Source organism: Agelaius tricolor, unplaced genomic scaffold, assembly GCF_023055355.1.
Source record: "Agelaius tricolor isolate 1412-34295 unplaced genomic scaffold, bAgeTri1.0.p SCAF_17, whole genome shotgun sequence".
In the NCBI taxonomy this organism is placed as follows: Eukaryota; Metazoa; Chordata; class Aves; order Passeriformes; family Icteridae; genus Agelaius; species Agelaius tricolor.
This window is the reverse complement of record NW_027269277.1, coordinates 9538109-9560055: the sequence shown is the minus strand read 5'-3', so window position 1 is coordinate 9560055 and position 21947 is coordinate 9538109. Positions and strand designations below refer to the sequence as shown.

General features: G+C 38.4%; 1 long non-coding RNA gene across 1 annotated transcript in view; it reads right to left on the bottom strand.

Moving 5' to 3' along the window:
* The window catches only part of LOC139597284 (uncharacterized), a 160365-nt gene that overhangs the window by 60449 nt on the left and 77969 nt on the right, over nucleotides 1–21947 (bottom strand). The window contains exon 2 of the long non-coding RNA XR_011681566.1: nucleotides 15345–15429. This is a non-coding gene — a long non-coding RNA (uncharacterized lncRNA). The remainder of the gene's footprint in view (nucleotides 1–15344; nucleotides 15430–21947) is intronic.

Genomic DNA, 21947 nt, shown 5'->3' with positions numbered 1-21947 from the left:
GTGGAATGAACTACTGGGATAGAATTATGATCCTGAGGAAGTTGTAAAGACAGATAAGCAGAAGGAGAAAGACTCACTTTTGGTGATTGACAGAGACTTTTAACAGCTTGAATCTTGATACGAGCACCTCAGCTAAATGCTTGTCACTCATGATGCTTCAAAGGAATGACCTGTCACAACCAGACTAATGCCCAGAATTGGAGAGAAAGAAAGATAAAACTCACTCTTAGAGAAATGCTCTTCATTGTCATCCTGTTGGTATATTATCAGCTAAAACTGGAAATATGTGGGAGGTCTGAATGATGTCTTAGCTGAAGTAGGAACCTGAGGCACCAAGGCAGTAATCTATAATCCATAGCAGGGTTCCACCAGGGTGCCACACTCTGGGGATATTTCTCAAGCTGCTCTCCTGTGAGTTCTTTTAGTTTTATTGTGGAAAGCATTTCAAGGAGAAAACTTACTGTTCTACACTTTGTATGTGGATTGCTATTACTGGACCTCTGGATTACATTCAGACCTTACACAAACATGTCAAGGGAAGTCACTGCAAGTCAGGAACCCCTTTGCTTCTTTGCCTTGTCTTCTGACCACACCAAAGACTGTAATACACCAGGAGTTCATTCCCTGTCACTTACATCAATTCCTAAGTAGACAAACCCTTTTATGCTTGACATCAGAGACAGGTTAGGTGACTGCTTTGTTTATTCTTAGATATTAGAGCATTTTGATACTACAATCCATGATTCCATTTAGCAACCCAAAGACAGCTTCCTACTGCAGTTTTGTAATCTTCCACAGTTGCTTTCTTCATCTTGCTGTTTTACTGGGTGCCATAATTATTTTCTCATTTTTAAATTCACTATTAATTTTAATTAAGCTCAGCTACACTAATTAGTTGAGCTAATCTATCTTCAATTTTAAACTTACATGCTCACACATATACACCAGTCTTCCTGCTGATGTAGTGTTGGATTGGAAAATTTTATACAGAGAGGAAGAAAGACCCACATATGTAATGAAATAAGAGGCCTTATAACTGCAGCTGGTTGGGGATTTTTAAATTAAGTTTTCCTATCTAAAAAAGCCAATTAGTTGGGATTTAAAGTTTTCAGAGACCTATATCCTGTTTAATAAAATTTTAATCTGAAGTTTTCTCAGGTGAAAAGTAGAGAATAGTCACTAGCTAATACAAATCAAACCTAGAGGTCAAATCTCATCTACAACAGAGGAAGTACTGAGCATGCTGCATTTGATTATAAGAACAGCCCTGAGTCCACAAACACAGCCTCACAAGTCCCTCACTATGAAGCTCCTTGAGTGATCTCATTTTCATTAGATAATCTGGATTTCATTCAGCACTAGGGCAAAAACTTCAAATCTGTGATTTTTTTCATGTAGCTGAAAGTCTTGTTCTAACTTATCCATCCATTTTCTTCTATAATTATACTTTTATGGACAAAACAAATAGATGAAATACATTATTATTATGAATACTTTTATTTTCTGAGATCTCTTGCTCAGAGATTTCAAGTGGTGCTTCAATGTCTGAATAGGCCATAAAGTTTAGCAAGGAAGTTCTAACCTTGTCTGCATCCTGCGTATAACCAGGAATATTCTTGTTTAACTAACAGTGCGATCAATGCCAATTAACCACTCCAGAAGCTGCTGAATCAGAGGATGTTGTCTGTGGATTGCATCAGTTCATTGTTTACTCTTCTACTTTGCTACTTCAGCTTCTCCCTCAAGCCACAACAATTCTTTTATGCTTGTCCAGTCCCTGTCAGACTTTCCTATTTACAATATTGTGTGAAGAAACAAGGTATGGCCAAGGTGGACCATATTCACTGTATGTTACCATCCAATATCCTAACAGTTGCTTGCACCAGATGTTTCAGAAGATGATAAAAGACCCTACAGGAAGCAGATGTGAAACAGTCTGCTCTGCCTAACTCACATGCAGAACAATATCCATAAGTTCATCTATATTCTCAGAGCTTGAAAAAAGAACATATTTCCATTATCAGCATTTATTCACATAGGCTCACCAGCCATATCCTGTGAGTTCTTTTCTTTTTAACCTTTTCTCCCAGATGTCTCCAATGTTCATTCCAGGAAATCACTTTACCTACAAACATATTTTCAGATATTCAGATGAATATGCAAGTCTTGAAAAGGTTTAAGAAGCTTTGAACCGTTCTTTTAAACTTTTCTCAAAGATCAGAGATTTCCCCAAATGAAAATAAATATGTTATTTGGAAAAGCAAAGGAGAGGCAAATTGGTATGATTGTTTTCACTATTATAGGGAATAATGTCTGTAAACTTAAGCTAACAGGTCATCTTCAGGTCTTACTCTTCTGAGTGAATCAGGGAAACATTTTCATAAATGTTATGTTCATAAATGTTACTGTTACTGTTTTACTGTTTATTTTCATAAATGTTACTGTTTTTCCACGTTTCTCCTTCTATGGCCTCCACTAACTGTGGACATAATTCTTTAGGAATTGGTACAGTTGGAATACATCATTGCCTATTCTCTTTGATAAGGGAGGAAATACCTGAATGACATCTGAATACATTCAGGACTGCAGGACTCACATATTCACGTATTCAGTTTTATGACCAACTCCAGAGGATAAGACAAAATAGAATTTACTTATTATTTATAGCCTGTTCTAGGTCTTCTACGTTTTCAAGTTCATCACAGACTACCTCTCTTTCCCTAACATTATTTGGAACAGACCCAAAACTACTTGAACATGAGTTTTGGCACAGACATTCTTGGTTGAGAGACAATTTAGATGTGTTTGGATGATATAGAAAATGCCCTTGTATTTGTGTGTCTTTGAATTATAATACAGATGTTGGTACAATAGTGTCCCCAAGCTCTAAAATTATTGCCCATTTACACAGACTCACAAACACAGAAAAAGAAAAATACAGCAGTCAGCTTTTTCTAGCCCCCAAATCCATATCTCTGTTGCAGATTTACATTTATTTGCAGCAACTCTCAGAACTGGCCAAGAAGGGAGGAGTGAGCAGAGGGTGCATTATGAACACTGAGAAAAATGTCAGCATTTCAACCTTAGACCATATTCTGTTGTCATGACAACATGATGTAAAGTGTTTTCTTAAAGAGAAAGATTGCAATGTAAATGAAAAAGAAAAACTCAGTTTATTGAGCAAATTCAGATGATGTTGTTATGAGATTGTGACATGGATTACAACACATCATCTATTATTGTGAAGAGATTTTTTTTAAAAAATCCCTTGCAGAACAAATGCTCACTTCACAGAAATGGTGTTGTATAAAAACCCCATTTATTATTACAAATGAAGTTTACAAACTAGACTTAAAAAAATATTTAAAAGAATTTCATGTATTTTCTACCAGCTATTCAGAAAACATATGATGGTTTACTCACTCACTTTCTATGCAAGCTGCTGATTTAAAGCAGCTTGATTTTTTATGCAACAACAAAGATCTACTAAGTGCTGTAGAAATGCTTAATGTGCCACTGGCCTCCAACCCAGTAATTGCAGTGGTCAAAAGGTAGAAAAGGGGAATATCATTATCCCATTTCAAAGCAGGAGCAGAGGCACAGGGCATGTGAAGCCAGAGGCCCAAAAATCAGATGAAAAGCTTCCAACCGTGTTGGGAATTACATGAAGATTGCTGCAGCCTGGCTATGCAGTTTACAATGTCATTCTCATCTGTTCACACACAGAGAGAAATTGGTGACTATTTTCCTTCAAACATTTACTGAGGTTTACAGTTATTAAAGCTTTCATCACTTAAAATGTTAAAATTTTTGTCATTCTTGGGAGCGTGACTCATGTGTGCCCCAGGGCAGGCACCGGAACAGAGCAGCAGCACAGGAACACCGAGGCGGTGCCGGCGGCCCTTGCTCACTGGCCAGTAAAATGAACAGATCACATCTCCCACAGCAGCAAAAGAGAATGGATATTCACGCCAATCTAAATGACCTTGTATCACTTAGAGGGAGCTGGAGAATTTCTCCCTGCACCCCTCACCTCCAAAAACCCCCAACAAAAATCTTAGCTAATGTCCCAAACTAGCTTTCTTTCCTCCTTGCCAGTGCAGTCTCCTGAAAAAAAAACCAAAAAAAGGAATGAAAATATTAATAACTAATGAATTAGAAAACTTGGATTTGACATTTTTCTTGACAGCACTTAAACAGGATGGTTCTTCAAGAATAAATAGAGAAATATGCCCTTAGCCTGCCTCCTGCTTCTGCAAACAGAGGTCTTGGCAGCCAAAAGTTCATCTTACCTAGAGCTGACCTCTAGAAGTACATGCCCTGGCATTTGGTATTACAGTGATTTATGGTAGTTTCTGATAGTCAGAGGGTCCCAGAAGAATGGGAAGCATCAGAGTGTGGATGAGGAGATGCCTTCTGCCCCTTGGAAAGTAAAACGAGAGTAAAACAGGTTTTGGCCTGCAGATGTTGTGCTAGTCTTACAGTGTTATACCCTTTCCAGTGGGATTTGTTAAAAGGAAACCTGTAGGAGCAGGGAGAGTTTGACTGTCCTGTAGTGTGACAAGGGCCAAGGGATGGAACACACTGAGCACTGCCTGCAGCAATGTCTTTACACAGATTGAAGGGGTCCAGCATCTTACAGGGCCAAGTCTCAATGCTTTAAATAAGCTGCAGAATTTAAATCTGGTCTCCTAGAGAAAGAGGGCTGAATTCAGCTCTTACCACTCTGGTGGTAAGAGTGATTTACTGGAAAAGTCCATTCTAAGATACTACAGCAATTCTGGTATAAAAGATTACTTGTCTTGTTAAAAGCTTACAAGCTATTTGTCATCTCAATGCTCTGTTCCCTACAATGTCAGGTTCTGGAAAGCTGTGAACTCCCAAGAATTGAAACAACTCAGTGCGTGCTAAGAAAAGTATCTTGTATGCAGAATTATGGCTTTGCATCTGATTCTAGAAGGTGATAATTATGGTCTCCCTGTCTCTTTCAAAAATATGTATGTGAGTTCTCTGTTAGGTGAGATATGAATAAAATAGGATAGTAAGACTTCTGTGAGTCACCTTTCCCTTTTCAGGGAAGGAGCTGCCAGTGAAGCACATTGGGATTGCTGCCCACCCTGAAATGAGCTTGGAAAAACCCCCTAGATGTTCACCAAAGGGAATTTGCATCAAAGCTGCCTGTATGTCAGATGTGGCTGATTCTAGACCTCCCAGTCTGGAAACCTTCCTGGGTGATCCCGTCACCAAAGATCTGGAATAACACCAGAGCATCAGCTCTGGCACTGCTAAGACTTCTCTAGTGGTTTTTAGCAGGAAGCCTGCTGGGCAGCATGACCTCTGTTCAACAGCAAAGAAAATCAGAGGACATTTCTTAATCTTCTTCTGTCCACCAATATGACCTTAACCCAGTTTTGATTTTGCCCTCCAATTCTCTTCCTGAGTAAAAAGGGACGTATTCACTTTCTTCTACCCATTGATTACCTTATGCAATGAGGATTATAAACTCCACTATGTGAAAATATTGCTTCACCCATGTTTGCAGCAGCCCACAGGGACTCAGGGGCAGGTGGAGTCTGTATAGGATTACTATAATATAGTAATAATCATGTGAAGTGTGCCTCCCCACATATTACTGATATTAAAAACATGATTCTAAGAAATCCCAGAAAATTCTTATTCAATGATACATTACTAGCATGAGTTTGGAGTCCAATATCTGATGTTTGAAAAGCAAGTTTTCATGCTACTTCCTCTTTAGAGGATTTGAGAGGGAACATAATTCAGGATTCATTGCTGGGGCCTACCCATGGTTTTTGACCTAGAAACAAGATTGCAGAGTAAGAACCTGCTCCTCCATCTGGTATATACACTTATAATCCTCCCCACAAGAGCAATTTAGTTAACTGAAGTGAATCCATAACATTATTGTCATGGTGGGCCTCTATAGGTGGTCCTCTAGATCACATCAAATACATCCTGGCTTTCAGATGCAAGTGTGAGGTTAGATGAAGCTGGCAGGTAGAAAAACACATCTTTGTATTCGTAAATTTAGCCAATTTGATCAGGACTTGCTGAGAAACAGCCCCATGACACCATTTTAGAAAGGAAAAGAGATAGAAAACAGAGATTCACTATCCTATTTACTAGAGGTCTGAACTTTTAAACATAACTGTGAGAAAAATAAAACAGAACACAAAATAGGCTCAAAATTATCATCTTATCTCTATGTCCACACCTGTGGCTTTGTTGACACAAGGCTACATTACAAGAGATTATCGAAGTGGGAGCTAACCTTCAAATCTTTGTAGCATCAAGTGAATGTCAAAGTCATCATCACAAGCACAGCAGATCCTATTTGCTCTGTTAACTGCATCAGTAACATCTTTTCAATATATGTCTCTGAAATACACTTTGTAAGAAGGAAGATTGTTCATTGGAACAGCAAGGAAAGAAGCACGGAGATACTTTGCTGGAAATAGAGAACTTGATTTATGCCATTGAGATCAATGGAAATTCAGAGAAAAGCCTGAATAAGAAGTGTGGGATCTGACCCTAAATCAGCTTACACAATTTTCAACAAATTGAGTTTTTACAATCTGGTGGAAGCTCTAATTATGTTGTCATAAAAATCTCAGCACTGTTGAAATCTTTTTTCTGAAGCTCTCAAAGAGGCATCTGTAAAGGATTTTCTTTCCCCTTTTTTTTCTGAAAATGGACAATGTACGAGGTGTCAGATTAGAGAGAGCAATCTGGGACACGCCCCTTCCATCACGTCTCTGACAAATGAAGCCAATAAACAATGGCTGGGTTTTATTGAGTCAGATTAAGGATCAAAGTCTCAAACTCTGACCCTTCACTTAGACAAAGTTACCAGACATAAGGACAATTTAAAGTGTGTGTTTCACACAGGGGTGAAAGACTCCCCTCTCCAAAGATGAAACATGGTTTTAAATGCCATGGCATTCATGAGGTGCCATATGTGTTTAAAGACAGATATCACAAACATCAGACTTTCTTGTGTACAGAAACATACAGAACTTCAGAAAGTGCAGAAAATTTCAGGGAGACAAGAAAAATTTTTCACAAGTTCAATGAGAACAGATGTTTTATAGAAATAGTTCAGGTTTAGCAAACTTCTGCCAAAGTCCTGGGAATTTCCATGAGAAACCCATAGATGTCCTGGCAGCTCACTTGTCTTTTGGCAAAACTGCCCTTCCCAGGCTGCTGCTGGGGACAGCCCATGGACACAACACCTGAAGAACATCTTACAGTTGATGGCCTCCAGCTGCCATGGCCTTGGGTGGGCACAATGAGGATCACAGGGTTCTCCAAGGAGGCCCAAGGGGCAAGGTAGGGACACCCCTCAGGGTCAGGGCCACTATGTGCCCTGCTTCAATTGTGAACAGGATAACAATTATGTTTCCAATTTAAACATTTCAATGTGGTCAACCTTTCAGTGAAATGGAAATTCTCACTTGAACAGATCTGCTCGAAGCCTGCTGGTGTAACTCAGGTCTCTAACATTTAAATTATCACAAAAATCTTTATTACTAATACTTACACCTGTGGCATCAAATACACCACATTTAGAGCAACACAGCATAAATGTAAAACCCATATAGGAGAGGTAACAATGGATGGGTGTTGACTGGTCCCCCCAAAAGCTGGCATTACTGTTCTATCAGTATCCAGGAAATAATTCCTTGCCAAGACTTGCTTTAGTTTGTGAAAAACATTGATGTTCAAATGAAATATTTTCTTCTACGATTTTTCTTTTTTTTTTTTTCCTTTAAAATTAGAAGCAAACAGAATTTCATTTCAGCTTCGTTTTAATGAAATTATATTAGATAGAAGAATTGTCTGCTGTGGAGAAGGTAATCAGTATTCATTGCCAGCTGTAAGGTGTTGGCTAGGCTGACATGTTGACAATGTGTATTTCCACACCTCTTGTTTTAATTTCAAAGCACAAATCTGTAATGTAGAACTGTATATTCCTAAGGCTGTACTATCATTCAAAATTGGCCATGTTGGGTCAGACTAAAATTCTCTCTTGCCCAACATCTCCAGATTCCCAGCAAAAAAACCACAGGGATTTATTGAACCAAAGCTTTTTTTAGTACACTCTTCCACAGCCATCGTTTCCTTACCAGAGGCAGTATCCCTGGTTCCTTTGTTACAGCACAGCCTGGGTGCAGAGTACACCTGTAATTTGGGATACATTGCTGTTGCAAACATGGACTCCTCAGACACCATGGGAGTGGAGTCTGGCTGTTCACCCTGCAGCTTACAGTGCATAGATGGCATTTAGAGGTTATATAAATAAGCACAACAAGCCATCCAATTCACTTTAACATTAACTATTTGCATAATAGTCTCTGTATTTTGGCTCACACTCAGTGGGTGATGAAAGTACCAACAACAGCAGGGTGGGGAACATGGAGGAGTTGGAACTTTTAAAGGAAAAATGTTACATTTTGCTGTAGACCAAGATCTTATAGATATCATTTGTCTATTTGTACTAATATATTTTAAAGAAAAGATTGCTGAAAGTGTACCATGCAGCCAGCCAAGAAGCATGCACAGGGTAAGCCTTACATCTTAATTGCATGGAGCAGAATGCCAGGGGAGGAAGAGCTTACTGAGAAGAAAAATAAACAGAGGAGGTAGAAGCAAGAAGCAATTATTGGGGGTATTTATATAATATTACATTATATTACATTATATTATATGGACTGCAATGATCCAACACAAAAGAACTCATCGAATGCCCAACTCATTTCTAGTAGTGCTCACTGTCTGCCCCAGCAGTGTCTGCTCCAGGGGAAAGGGTGAGTGTCACCACCACATTTTATTCCCAATTGCATCCAGCACCACCAGTGCTGGGGATATGCAATACTAAACATCCTGCCAGGCAGGATCAGGGGCTGTCCAGGAACTGCAGCCTCTCCCAACAAGGAGAAGGACTGGGCAAAGCCGTCCTTTGCTGTGGCTAACTCAGGCTCCTCCTGAATGACTGAGCAGCCACTTGGGCACACCATATGCATGCACTTGTACCTGATGTTGACTCTCTGGAACACAAATCCTGCTCATCTTTTAAGTGCTACCATTTCACAATGTGCCAACATACTTCATTTTTGGTAATAGCTCTTCATCTAACACAGTGAGACAAGTGTGCTTGCTCAGTCCCTTGATGCTCTCTAAATAACATTCTTAGCAAGGAGCACCCATTCCCAGGAGCACCAGGGAAGAACTGCAGAACTCTGGTTGGAGGCCAGGCTCCCAAGGGTGCTGTCCCACTCACTGCACCAGCTCCACAGCAGGATGGGGGGCAGAAGCAGACAAAGCTGCCCCTGGCATGCACTGAAGAGTGAGAGTTCATGAGGTCCATGGCTTTAGGAGGGGGTCAGTGCAGCAGGTGCCTCCCCTCCTCACTCAAAACCTGACCATGGGGTCCATGCACACCCTGAGCACTATTTCCAGACTCTCTCCTGTTCCCCAGCAGACTCCTCTTGCCCATGTACCTGCTAACACAAGGTTTGCCCTTTTTATTACAGTTCAGTTCAAAACAAATGTGAAACTCCCCAGTATGTTTGAATTGTGCTCAGCATTTTTTTTTAATGTGGCAAGGCAGCTGCTCCCTGGCAGTCTCCTTATCTACAGCAGAGATGAATGCAATATTCTCCTTACCTGTGATAAGCTGCATCTTCAGGCCATAACAAAACCCATTTTTTTAAGGGATATTTCAATGTTATCTAAATATCTAACAGATAAATTAAAATTAAAGAAATTTAGAAAATTAAAGTAACATTTATGCTTCAACAAAAAATCTAATATTATATAAACACATAATGCCTTCATAGATTTCATATAATTTATGGATTGCTCTTTGAACTTTTTTTATTTTGGAAGTGATAACATGCTTATCTTTGTCTTGTGTTTGCCTAATGTATGTAGCCCTAGCGGCAGCACCAGATCTAACATGGTTTATTTTTTACAGCTTGGATGAATAAAGTGTAATCAACCAGACTCTCAACAAAGTCCCACCCTTTCTAGAAAACACCCTTTACTCTGGATAGAGAGGAAGTCATTGAATTTATGAAACACAAATCTTAGCACCTTCAGGAAACAGTGTGAAAAACAAACCCCCCACATGTAGAAACTATAAGAAAATGCACTGAGGTGATCTCAGCTCAGGTTTCCACAGTTAACATACATTCTTCAGCATTAAGGAATGGATGTTCTCAAAAGTTGGATATGACACATTCTCTTTCCTCTCTTTTTATAGAAAATTCTCTACTTCAAATGTTAAATTGATTTTTTTTTTCATTTTTTTTACCAGTGAAAATGTCAGTGGAAAACTTGCACAGGTGGAGTCAGAGAAGGTAAGGGAATGAGTTGGCCAAGTCTCCAAAATCTGTTAATTCTAGAGCATTCTGATCCTAGAGGATCTGGACAGAAACTCAGTTACCCAGACTAGGAGAGCAGCTGGAGATCAGAAGGAAGGCTGGAGTCAGGGAAGACTTGTGCAGTCCCTCTGTAAGAGGCACAGCCTGTCAGCAGCAGCAGGATGTAAGAGCTTTTCTCAGTAAATAACCATCCCCAAACTACTCAGAGATGAAAACCTCACCAGTTAAATAAGCTAAGGCTTATTAATGCATCTATAGAGCAAGGCAGCTTGGAAAACGTGTTGCTTTTGTCTGGTAATTAAGAAAAGCAGTTTGTGTGACTCCAGTGGATTATCAGGGAATGTAAGTCCAGCCCTTTGAAATGTCAACATTGTTCTACCACCCTCCACATTTTAACAAAGTCACAGATTAAAAAAGGACTAATTAGAATGTTATGAAAAGGCAGACATCCAAAGATGATATGTGAGGCATTTCTGTACCAGAACCTGTAATTAATTACTTTGTGCTAGTGTTCATATAGGTGTATTGGAAAAAAAAAAAAGATTAACCTGCCTGCTTGCAAATCTTTTAGGGGTCATTATTAAAATTGTTTTTGTTATTTTGACTGACATTTCTCTTTCTTTTAAGTGCCTTGTAATTTTGGTCTAAAGAAAAAGGAACTATACAAAATGTTTTCTTTCAAATTTTCAAAGTATTTTCTAATTCTTTCCCCTTCAAAACACATCTCTTGCTCTGTGAGCCTTTTCATAACACAGAAATGAAAAACAGCAAAGATATAAGATATATGCATAATCCAACACAATATTTTGTTAATATGCTTAATTAATGTGAACAAATGCATCATTTTATTCTGGTTATCAAGATGGTTTGAGCAACATAGGATTTTCACCAAGCATGAAATTCATGCCATGGCCTACAGAGCTCTGTTAGAAACTTATTTTGGATGCTTTTTTTCACTACCAGTTATTCCATAAGTTTATTTTGATGCATGTGTGCTGGTTTATACATACACTTATTAGAATGATGAAGTTGCAACTGGTATCACAAGAGCATTTACATACTGCTCAAACTAATTATTTGGACTGAAATGACATATTGTACTTTAAAAAGGAAAATAGCATTGCCAGAGTTTCTAATGTGAAGGAAGTACAGTTAAATTGAACAATTTCCTATCTCATCCTGTCCCAATAACCTCTCTTGGTCTTCTGAAATATTAATAAAAGAATAATTATTGCCATTTATGATCAAAATAAAATGCTGTTAATGGCATATTATTTTATAGCAGTTGCTAGTATTTTTCCTTAGCAATTGCCCATTTATTTGACTTCCACTTGGCACCAGCTTGTTATTTCCTTCAGTATTACAAGAAGGGCACATTTAAAGAGGAAAAAAAAAATGTAATTGGCATCAAGATGAATCATAAAAACAGCGATTTTTAGAATAAAAAGAAAAAAAACATTTTTTGGGGAAAATGTGCTGTCTAACACTCCACCTGTACAGCCTGAGATCTTGTTTAACCAGATCAGCACTGGGTATAGAACCCCATTCACTGAACAGATTTCACAGGGAGCTCATGACAATCCTGCCTGGACTCGCTCCCCAGCTGGATTCCCCGGCCACCGACTGACAGGCAAGAATGTTTGTGGAGATTATCTGCCAGTGGCAAAATGATGTTTAGCTCCCAGCAAGACAGAAGGGTGTTACAGTGCACTGACTGGGGCACACACCAAAGGGAGACAACATCCCTGTTCCCTTCGTCTTCTGATTTTATTCTCTCAATTTTTAACACTTCAGTGGTAGCTCAGTTCCAGCCTTACTGGAAGCAGCACTGGTTACCCATTGAGGTTTTCAGGAGGTGCTGGGACCATCCACTCAGATAAAATTGATTTGATAAAAATCAAATTAAAAGGGAAGTGAGGTAAACACACAGTGATATCTCTTTGCTTATAAGCTTTTTTGTTGGAATTATGCCTAAACATCCTCCTCCTCCTAAGAAAAAAAAACTAACTTGAAATTTCAAAACTGTTAGGTGCTGCTGGGCCTGTTTGTACCTCAGTGCTCAAGCCTTGAAACGTTTTGAATATTTCTTAGCATTATATATAGAAAAAATGTTACATTAATAGACACTATCTAGCTAAATTTTTCAATTACTTCCTCTAAGAGTAGTCATAGACTTTTTCCTACTAAAAGAACAGGGAAATATAAACTGCATGAGTTTCCTCACAATAGTCAAATTGTAGCATTTATGCAATAAATCTCAGAAAAATAGTTTGTAGTTACATGTGACAATTTAAAAAAAAGTCATGCATTGAACACATTGTTATAAACCAAGTTGTAACTATTTTCCTTTTGGCATTTTGTTTAGTGTTTCCTCACACTAGAAAGAGAAAAAGATCACAATGATCCTTAGGATCTGCTTTAAAACCAGACAGCATTTTCATACTCTTCACCACTGTAAGGTTTGTAACCCACAGGCAACACAGGTGCATGAAGGGTGCAGGGGCTATCAGGAAATCCCACCCTGTATCCAGTGTTCTCAGAGAAAATCTTTGCCTGTACATGGGTCAAAACATACAGATGATTCCTCCTGTACAGGATAAGCTTAGAAGAGGGAACATTTCTGGTTTAAACATACAAGCCACAGAGCAACATCATCATTTTCTCTCTTCTCTCATAGAATGAAGACACAGGCAAGAGTGGATTTTCTCCAGGGTAATCTCCACACCATGGCTTTGCAAATACAGATTTCTAAGAGTAATATACACTCCCCACTCATGTGAATGATTTCAGCAAGACGCTGTGACTTCATCATCATCGCCTCCCAGCTCAGTGGGACATAGCAAGTAAAAAAGCCCATCAGTTTTCGATATCATGCAGGTTCACTCCAACATTCCTTCCTAATTTTTAATTCATCCTGCCCTCGAGCACAGCTATTTGCTATTACAGGTAAGGCTGCACAAGCATACGGTGAGTGGAGGCCCAGTGAGCTGGAACATCCTGTTTCAACTGATATTCTGCAGAACTGTTTGGCTGTGGGAGCTCAGCAATATATTTTGATAGGCTTGACTGTGCAGCTATAGATCTAGTTTGCTTCCCGCTTGGATATTGTTCATGCTTCAGTTATCACACACAAATTAGTGATAAGCAATATTAAGCAGAGCACTCTGTATCTCAGCTCTGCCCAAGAGGGCTGATAACACACCCCAGTCTCTTTATGCTTTTTGCCTTTACAGGAACCTGAGTGACTGCTTCCCTGGGAAGCAGAAGGCAGAAAGTATTCTGAGCTTTATGTTAATGCAATGTCTGTCACATCCCTCTTGCACCTTCACCAGGAGCTTGCAAAGTCTTGGTGGAAATCCTAAAATAGAATACCTTTTTGATAGTGCTTTTCCAATAGGGCTGCTATGATGCAGAAATAACGAGTAAGGATATTTTAGCAGCTTGCTATGCATAAAAAATGCATGATCTTCAAAACACAACTGCTGATAGCAATTAGCATGTTTTTTTATGTGTAACTGCATTCTTACCTGGTTATTGCAGTATACAGAAATAAGCTTTTTGCTTGATGTCCTACAAACCCACAGAATTCTTAATTTAATGCATGTTCAGCCCAGTAAGAACAGTAAAGAATCACATACAGCTATTCCATTTTTAATAGCACATTTATAGTTCACTCTCAGGAGCCTAAATCCTGCCTTTTCTTCCCTTGTTCCATTCTATCAGAAGCAGATTTTCCTAGAAAAAAATTAATAATCTATCTCCCATATTGTTTGAGTATGTTATTTACAAGCTTGGAGTTCTTTTTGCCTTCAAATTTTATTCTTGTGGCCTGATATTTTCCTTAAAACATTCAGAGATTATACATGTCCCCACACTGTCCACCCTACGGTGATGGTGCCACCTTATGAACATCAGCACACAAGCCCTTTCCCTGTAAACAGGCTCCCCTTTTCTTCCTTCCAGATTATTCAAGATCACATTAGTAAAACTCTGAATTGAAACAGTACATGCAGGAAACTGCAAGACATGGATCCCTTGCCCCTTGGCCAATACAAGTACACAAACTTATTCCAAATTTCCCCAAGTGCCACAGCAGATGACAAAGGCTTTCCTGTTCTTCCACCTTGTGTCTTTGACACTCTCATATATTTTGGCTCTAAGCCCAATATTCCAAAGCTTCATGTATTATTTGCTGTCATTCCTTAGTATTTTACTATTCAGTTCTGGATTTACAGGAGTCAAAACGTTTTGTTTGGAAGGATTTGCTTTCAGCTCTAAAATTGTTTGGCATTTCAGAGGGGAAAAATCAAATGTGTGTTCAGATAAGAGACTGAAGATAATGAACAAAAAGATAAGGAACCACAGGAGAATGACACTCTTTGTATCACTCTGGCATAGATGTATTTGATAAAATTGAAGAGGGTATCTGATTAAAATCAATAAGGTAAAAAGATCTTTATGTTACCTACACTTAAACTTCCAGCATGAGCTGATAAACCATTTGTTACAGTGCCAAAGGAGCCCCTTTTTCCAAATCCCTACCCTCAATGAAACAATAGCATCAAAGGGAAGCATTTCCAGTGGTTGCTTTGCATTGGAGCACATCTGCCCTGGTGCAAACGAACACAGAACCCCAGTTGTTTTTTTGTGCACCTCTCTATCCAGCAAATTACAAAGTGCTGAATTCATTTGAGATGTAGAACAAGAGTCTCAGTAGGTGCAGGTATGTTGACTTACCGTAAACAAAGGCCTAGCTCCTGCTAAGAAATGAAAACCATCTAAATCATTCAAATGTACTTTCCAACTCTCATAAAAACATTTGCAGTCATCTGACTGATAAAATACACTAATTAAGTTTGATTATTCTATTTAATCTTAAAAATTGTCTGGAAACCCTGGAGGATATTTTGTTTGGCATCAAGAGAACAGCAGACTCACATGAATGTCAGTCTCCTGTGCAATTTGCTGTCCTCTCCCAGAGCCTCAGGAATCCACATCAGCACCACTGCACAATTTTGAATTCCTGTACAAGGGAAAATGGACAAAACATTCACATGTTGGATTTACCTACTTCAACTTTGTTTTTATATGCTGTAGCAGTCTCCTTAGCATTTTAGAAAAGACAGTGTGCTAGGTGGGCCATTAGAACAATATGCTTAGTTAAGAACTAGAAGTATAAAATGAACAACCACTCAGATCTGCCACAATGGCTTAATAAAATGAAACACCCCACACCCCCCCCCAACACCCACCAACACCCCCCCCAAAAAAGAAGAAGAATAAAATTGTTGGAAGGGTCAATATTGTTTGTCTCATTTTTTTAAGCTTTGGCCGCCTTGTAAGCAAGAATCCTCTAATTTTCCTCTGGATTAGCACTGGTTCCCAGCTGAGAGAGCTGCATAGTCACTTTCCTTAAACCCATGCAGGAATAATGAGCAACTCAAGAGCACCAGGCTCTTGGGGTCTATTGCCTCATGAAGACCCCTGGGGTTTCTCAAAAAGAGTCTAATGGGATCCAACAAGGGCAACTTTGATTACCCCATGTGGTTTGAAAGATACATCAACCAAACCACAGAGACCATGAATCTGAAAGGCAGCTGACAAATCTAGAAGTGAAATAGAATTTGCTGAGATTCCAAAGGAAGATTTATATGTCAGATTACTGGCTATATTTCAGAAGCTGTCATTTCTAGGAACATCAGTTGGAGATACAATTATTTATTACTACCCATACAGAGCCCCATAGACATTAGGGTGTATGTGCAGACATTACAGTCAGCATCCAAAAAGAGACAGAAAGGGAAACAGGAGGAGAGGGAGAGCAGATCTTAAGAGCTAATCTGGATACATATCACCTTTGATAGTTTACTTCACCATCTCAGCTCACAATTCAATTTTGCTCATGAGTTTCTATGAACTATTCTTGAGAATTTTTTTTTAATGGGATTGACGCTATCTTGAGGCAGTTACTAACTTCAATTATAGTAAACATGTTACAAATAAATTCTGATCTTGTTCTTCAGGACCTGCAAGGAACCCTGCTATCCCAAATTCCCTTCTGTCAGCATGGCCTCCTGCTTAGAGCCTCTTAACACCCAAGGCTTCTTTCTTTCTCAGAGAAACAATCATATACATTATTGAACATGCTGTAGCAGATATACTACATTATTTTGTTACCACGCTGCTTAATAGCATTTAAACAGAATGCTATAAACACATAATAAATATCAATCTTGAAATGGTATTAAAAATTCAAAGAATACTAAATTACCCCGTGTAGGTGAAATAAAGAAAGTATAAATTAATAACCATGAAGGAAGTTGAAATTGTGAAGTTTTGAACAGGTAATTTAAATGTTTGAAAACTTCTATAAAACACTGGGAGAACACACTAAGTTTCTAATGTCACAGTTTTATCTCATTTTTGCTGAGTACTAGTACATGGTTTTATGCCCAAAAATATATCCAGAAGAGTCCAGAGAGAATTACTTTTCTGTAGCTGTAACTTTGTTTCACTAATCATGGAATTACAGAATGGTTTGGGTTGGAAGGGACCAGTTCCAGCTCCCTGCCAAGGGCAGGGACACCTTCCACAAGCAAGCCCTGTCCAACCTGGACTCCAAAGGCGGATGTAGGACTCTTATTACCCCAGGTGGTACCCCTGATAGGAGAAAAAAGTTAAGATTTCAGGTACATATGGTATTCTTTAGCTTTCTTTTTCAGGGACATTGGTTGCAAGTACAAGAAGCTGTGTGGAAACCTTATTTCTAACCATGACAATTAACTAAGTTAAATATATGGTCTCTTTCAACAAACCTTGCCTTGAACGTTCTTTCAGCTTAAAAAATGGGATCTTTCTCTTCTTCACTGTCGTAATATTTAACACAGGAACAGATTATTAGTTTGTGTGCTGCCTAATAAATTATGCTAAACTGAGTGGATTAATGCCTTCTGGTAATATTCATTGGCCATGGTACCTTGTTATCCTAGAGCCTGTGTGCTGAAGAAGCAACCAAAGAATCACAACAACTGCTGTAAACATCTAACCCAGTGCATGGGGCAGAAAACAACTGGGCAAGTAAAGGCAATCCAGTCTGGCTTTATTTGGGTCTACAATTACAGTAGTTATGATCAAAGATGGTTATGAAGTATATATTGGATGTAGATTTCCTATGAATGAATAAAACTCTGTAGCCTTCAAATTAATTAATTAATATGCCCATTTCATTAATCTTTGCTAGTCATCACCAAAAAGTAAATCTCACTGTTCCAAAAATCTAAAGCCTGTGCATTTTCAGCTACATCAACATGCTTTTAAATATTTTTAATTGAAAGTATCTCATAGAAGGTAATGCAGCATTCATCTTGTTTTGGATGACATGAGGCATATACTGTAATATTTTAACTAATGTTTTATTTAAAGACAGACTTGAAAACTCTGTGTGAGTAATTGCCAGTTTGTCAGCTGAATCACTTTATCCTTTGGAGGAACTTTTTGTCATTATATTAGATGATTCCCCATTTCAGTGCAAGCCAATTTATAGGATAAATGTACCTCAGTGTCATGCATTCCATTCTTGAATGTTAAAATATTATTTGGAGGGTTGTTTTTACAAAATTTTTATCCTTCCTAACTTTACAAACATGTTACTAAGTGATAGGAGGTAGTAATATGCATTGAAAACCTGTGTTTTTATGGAAAAAAGAACAAAGATCTCTCTTTTTTTTATGTTTGAAAAATATTTTTTAAAAAAATTTATTTGGAAAAAAAGTCTACTCATTAGCTTCTTAGTATGAGAAAATATTTATGTACAGTATAGTGAAGTTTAATCCCACCTGAGAATTTTTATGTATCTTAATGGAACTGTCTGAATGGAAGAGCTGGCAGAAGTGGATCCCTTGTGCTCAGAACACAGTATTTACCCATCAGATACTACACTTGCCAAAAAGCAGGCTATATGAACAGCATTTCTAATAACTGTAAATCAGTTCAAGGCTATTTTGTGTTTTTAAAATGCATATGCTCCTTTGAAAGAGAAAGGAATTCTGCTTATGTTTAACAGACTGGCATATATTAATCCTCAAAATGTGGCACAAACCCATACATTTTTAAACTCTAGAATAAAATAATCTCAAGGACCTTGTTTGAGTTTTTTTGTTTAAGTGGGTGGAAATGCAGAAGATTTACTGGATCAATTAAAATTCTAAGAACTGTATTCCTAGTCAAACTATTTTAATCTGTTTATATCTGGATTGTTCACCTATCCGTGTACAGAAATAAAAAGTGTGTGAGACTGACTTGCACAGACATCTGTAGGAGAAACTGCATCTTGAATTTTATGTAGGAGGGAAGCAGTTGGGAGATGAGCAAGAAACATATGAATCATCTTACGACTACAATCTACATCCAACTTCCTCCTCACAGGATATAAAGTTACCTGACAATTTAGCCAGTAGAGTGGGTTTCTGACAACTTTGCATAAAGTTTGTTTGAAGAACCCTCATATTTTTAAATATCTGTAAGAACATTTTTGCTAAATATATCCAAAGCACTTGATCTGAACAAAATTAAAACTGGAGAATTAAAAAAATGACCCAAAAAGCATATCTTTGCAATGAAAGCATTAGCTTGCAAATCAGAGCTGTAGTTTGAAACAGAACTTCAGCAGTGTTGCCATCTGGGTCTGATTAATTTGGTCACTGTTTCTAAAATCAGCACTAATGATTTCACACACACCACTCCTTACTTTACCTTCCTGCTTTTTAATTCACATGGCTTTGATTTTAACAAGTCCCTAACTGAAAACTTCCTTTCCCATACTCTTTGGGTGGTACCCACTGAACAGATGAATGAGCATCTTTTCACACCTTCACTTCCTTTCAAAGGAGCAGGGAAACATCCCAGATATTTTGGCAGGAGCTTTGCTTTGACTCTCACACCTGTCCTTTGATCTCCCCCTGCGAGGTGCTGCCTTCTCTGTCAGGAGCAGCGTTCCAAGGCCCACATGACCACTGAGAAGCAGGAAAATGCTGCTCCCCTGGAGCTTTGAGCTCTCCCAGGGGAGTCTCTCAGGACTGTGCCTCTGCTTCTCATTTTGTACACAGCCAAGAGCTATGGTAGCTCAGGCTGGATCCCTTCCAGGGTCAAGGGCATGGCTTCACTAGGAAGGATTTCCATTCTTGCAAATTGCTGTTGTTTCCTACATTGCATATCTATTTTAAGTACATTTTCATTTTTTCCATCACAGTTTTATGCAGTCTTTTATACAAGGAGGACAGACAAATGTTACTGAAGGAATACCTGCACAAGCAATCTGGTTTTTATAGCAAAATGAACCTGCAGATCGGCTCTGGAGGCTAAGAATGGAAATCTCTCCCATGCCAATCTCTCTGACACAGCTTGTGACAGATTCTGCCCAATGATTTTTAGGTGTTTACTTACTCTCAAGGAATTCATTTCCCATGACTCGGTGCTTACATTAGACACAGAAATACTGTATTTTTATTTAGGGAAGTTGAATTTTTCAACCTGAAAAGAGGCCAAACCATGTTTACAAATGTGCTAAAATCTTCTTTCAAAGGGTGTTATCCACTTTTGAAAACAGGCTTCTTCAGTTGGAAATATATTTGTATTTAAAAGAAAACAAAGCCTGAAAAATTTTAACTTGAAGGCCCACAATTCTGATATTGTGAGAAAAGGAGCAAGGCTTGATCAAAGGCATGAATTGAAGGAGTCCCTGGTTCTCTCTCTTTAGGAAGACAATCAAGGAAAGAAAAGGAAATACAGCAGAGCAGCACACACTCTCACTTTCAGTCAAATGGAATACTTAAATGAAGCAAATGGGGGAAAAGTGTTAAAAAAGCATTATTCTGCATTTTTTAGCCCCTCTCCCCCCCTTCCAAATATTACATTTAATAAAATCTTCAACAAATGGATTTTTTTTAAAAAAGAAAATCCCCTTGAAACAAGAGGTGTGTAACCAAATCTTCTACTCCAAAAGCATTTTTGGTAATGTTCAAATGCTCACTTCTTCCTTGGGTAACGGCAGGCATACTAACAAGCTTTTTCACTCATTCCTCTGAATTTCTGTTTGTCAGCTCAGTTCTGGACTTATGCTGACAACAGCAATATTGTTACATTTCTACCTAGTGTAGGTTCAAGCTGCAAACATCAAACGAATATTGATTTTCTTTTTACAACTGAGAAAGCTTTAACAGACACAGCAGTAGTCATTCCTGGTAGATAAATCTGAATTTGGGACCAAAAGTACGTTGTGTTATCATTGTCAGCACTGCTGGGAATGAGAACTGCAGAAAAGCTGAATAGGCAAGTGATTCACAGTATTCTTTCATGTGCATACATGGATTGAAATCATTTGGGTGGCAACTAAAGTGAAATCTTTTCCAGAGAGTTCCCACATCTCAAAACCACCAAAATGACGCTTGGCAGGCAGATCTATCTAGTAGGAGCAAATGAGAACTGGAATTAGGGTGCAGACCAGAGGAATGCATTTTCATTGACTGATTATCTCCGTCTCAAAACAAAGTCATTCTAAACAGACCCAGAAATTCTGATCGTACCAGTACTTCATAAAAAAAAGTTTTTATTCTTTGTGGTTTGCGAAAGAAAGTCAGAATTCCCACATAACCTTACCTTTGTTTTGTATCTAAAGGAATTCTAAAAATCAAATGAAAGGAACCCCCAGCTAGAAGCAGTCCAAAACTTTTATTTCAACCCAGCCACAGACATTGTTTAAGGGAACTGCAGGAAGATTTATGCAAATGTTTTAGGCAGTACAGCTCCACTGTGCACCAGGCCTCCACAGACATTTTGTGCAACTCCTTGGGGATGTGTGTTCTTTTGTACCATCTGGTCCAGGCTCCAGAGAGGAGCTAAACAAGAACTCTTTGGTTCTGAACTTACCCAGCTCCTGCAGGGAGCACAGGAGAAGAAAAATCAAAAAACTTGTGCTGAGATTAGAGAGAGAAAAAGAAATAGAGGTGGGTGGGGGAACAAGGATACATATGCTTGAAAATATTGTAGCTTTACTGATTTAAAAAGGAATCATAATTGTTGCTAATGACTTGATGCGACACGCTGAAACAAAATATGTGAAATGTCCTCTGATGTCACATAACCAAATTGCCATTTAGTCACACAAGCAGCCTTGTTTTCAGAGCAACTGTGCAATTTCTTTCCTTACTCATATCAGTTGCATTTACAGGTACTGAGTCATACAAATAATGACATGAAACACATATTTTTATCACTCTTACTATAAAGCTGTACACTGATGTTGGAAAGTGAACAAATAAAATGTAATAAAGAGTGTATGTGCAAAACTGTGCAAATTAGTCCCCTAGTACTTATCTACAGCACTTCACAAATATTTGAGATACTGGAATGGAAGTACTGGAATGGAATACTTTTATTATTAAAATTTTAGGATAAATAACAGTGAAAATGTACTAGGAAATGTTACTATAAAGCCGTATCTCTGTGACTGAAGCACTGTCTGGCACTGAAACAATTTGGGATTGC